Here is a 2,794-nt window from a genome sequence, read left to right on the forward strand (position 1 = left end):
CCACCGCCAGCAGCGGCCCCGCCCCCTCCCTCCACCCCACACTGGAGTCCACCTGCTGCCTTGGTGCCTCAAATAAACGTGTGTTCCCCCCCCTTCCTGCTCTGGGTGTGACTACTTCCGGCTGCTTGTCTGGGAGTCCCCCTCCCAGCAGGGTCCTAGTGTGGGGGGCTCCCTGTCGTACAGCCCCACCCTGAGGCACGCTGCAAGGAGAGAGGCCCCCCAAGTTCACAGCCAGCTGCCCTCAAGGCCAAGAAGGGAACATCCACCCGCGTCCTCCACTTCTTCCTGTGCTGGGCGAGGCAGGGCCACGTGGGAAGTTCATCCTCGGGCGGGACAGGAAGCAGGGAGGGAGGTCAGTCTCCTGCAGGGAGGAGGTCAGTCTCCTGCAGGGAGGGGGGCAGCACCCTCCAGGGCAGGAAGGGGTCTGGACGGGGAAGGCGAGGGCCCGTAGGAGAAGGCACGTGGGGTGGGCGCCGGCGCCTGGGGCTCTGCCCTTGGGAACAGGATAGCAGGGCCGGTCGGGTGGAGGTGGGCAGGCAGGGGGGCAGCGAGTGGGTGGCGAGCCGCCTGCCTCCATGGCCTGTGGCAGGAGCAGGCGGGGCTCCCCGGAGAAGGTGTGGGCCCTGCTCCCCAAGGCCCGGGCCACCCCCTCTGCCTGGAAGGGTCTGTGGTCCCAGCTTGGGGCCTCTTTGATTGGGGGGGGGCAGGAAATAAGGATGAAGGTGCCCTGAAGCCAGGTGCTCTACGGAGGTCTCTTCATTTCTTCCTCAGGACACCCCTGAGGCAGGTCCCAGGCCACCCGATGTGGGCGGGCCAGCCCGGGCCTGAGGACCCAGAGGGGCCCGAGGGACCAGCTGAGAGGGTCCTCAGTTTCCTGCAGGATAGAAGTCAAATGGGAGGTGGGAGGAAGAGAGTGGAGTTTACTGAGCACAGGACGGATCGGGTGTCCGGGGACTCGGGAGGGAGAGGGGGCCGCCTCCTCACATCTCACATGGGGCGAGTGTGGGTCCGCGAACCCTGAAGGTGGGGGTACCTACGGCTGGCGTTGCCCAGGTCTGCTCCGTGCTGATGTCCCAGGACGTGTTGGGGTCCTGTGCTTCCAGACGTTGTCAGGTGTTGGGCTAGGATGAAACTGGGAAATGATTCACTTTCCTGCTTCCCCTTTACAGTGGGAACATGGGTGCTTTGCTCAGATGCATGAGTGACGCAGACAGAGCCTTTCTCACACGGAGCCCCTCACTCTCCTGCCCCCACTCGCCTCCCGACCCGGGCTGTCCGAGGCTGGCCAGAGTCCGAGGAGCAGCGTCCCGCAGGATGGGATGATGGTCAGTGTGGGGGCTCAGGATTCTGGCCCATGTCCAGGGATCCCTGAGGTCGGGCACGGGCACTGAAACGCACAAACGTGTCCTCATCCTCATGGCCACCAAAGGGGACAGCCAGTCTACACGCACAGCCAAGTGGTAACGTGGTGACTGCCCCCACGGAAGGGACAGCCCCAGACAAGTGGGGCAACAAGAGGAAGGAGACCCGGGACCAAACAGTGCCTTGAGGAAGGATCTAGAAGCCCATCAGAGCAGCCTGGTTGAGACTGAGTGGGCAGGGAGCATGTGATTTACCTGAATGGGTCAGACTAGCACTAAAAATAAAAGAAGGGGGTGCGTGACTGGCTCTACCAGTAGAGCACGTGACTCTTGATCTCGAGGTAGTGAGTTCGAGCCCCATGTTGGCCATAGAGATTACTTAAAAAGTAAAAAATTAGGGGGCGCCTGGGTGGCTTAGTCGGTTAAGTGTCCGACTTTCGCTTAGGTCATGATCTCGCGGTTCATGGGTTCGAGCCCCGCGTCGGGCTCTGTGCTGACTGCCGGCTCAGAGCCTGGAGCCTGTTTCAATCTGTGACTCCCTCTCTCTCTGACCCTCCCCTGCTCATGCTGTCTCTCTCTCTCTCTCCTAGAAATAAATAAAACATTAAAAAAAAAAAAGTAAAAAATTAGGGGCCCCTGGGTGGTTCGGTTGGTTAAGCGACCGACTGCAGCTCAGGTCATGATCTCACGGTTTGTGAGTTTGAGCCCCGCGTTGGGCTCTGTGCTGACAGCTGGCAGTGTGGAGCTGCTTCGATTCTGTGTCTCCCTCTCTCTGCCCCTCCCCTGCTTGTGCTCTGTCTCTGTCTCTCAAAAAATGAATAAATGTTAAAATTTTTTTAATAAAATAAAAATTAAAATTAAAAAAGGAAAAGAGTTCAAGGAGCTTGAAATCAGAACGTCCCCCCAGAAACACTGGCAGCTGTTGTCACAGAGGACGGCTGCCCGCGGAGCTTGGAGTCCCAGGTAGAATGCATTCGCCTGTTGCTCGCTCAGCAGTCGGTCAGGCCGTCCGGCTGGAGCAGCTGGACGCGGAGTTGGGACAGGCAGGCAGTGGTGGGGCCGGCAAGACAGAGCTGCACAAGCGGACTTGAAATTTGAAGGCCACGGTCAGGAATTTGGACTGGACACTGGGGGCAGTGGGGGCTATCGGTACCCGCCGCTCCCTTCCTGGTAAGAGGAACTCAGGCTTCCCTCTCTGGCACCTGCTGTGCGCCAGGCAACACTCATCTGAATGACCCTGCTTGCGCCAGNGGCAAAGCAGCCTTGCTGGGTGGCCCTGCCCCAGACTCTCGCTGGGCCCTGGCATCTGTCCAGGCTGCAGCAGGGGCCCCTGCGCAGGCTGTGCGGCCTGGCGCCGCTCTGGTGAGGAGCCCAGACTCCCCGGTCGCAGCGCCCAGGTGCCTGGGTGATGCCCCTCCCCCCCCCCCCCCCCC

Source organism: Crocuta crocuta, unplaced genomic scaffold (genome assembly GCF_008692635.1).
Source record: "Crocuta crocuta isolate KB4526 unplaced genomic scaffold, BGI_CrCroc_1.0 scaffold327, whole genome shotgun sequence".
NCBI classification, from domain to species: Eukaryota; Metazoa; Chordata; class Mammalia; order Carnivora; family Hyaenidae; genus Crocuta; species Crocuta crocuta.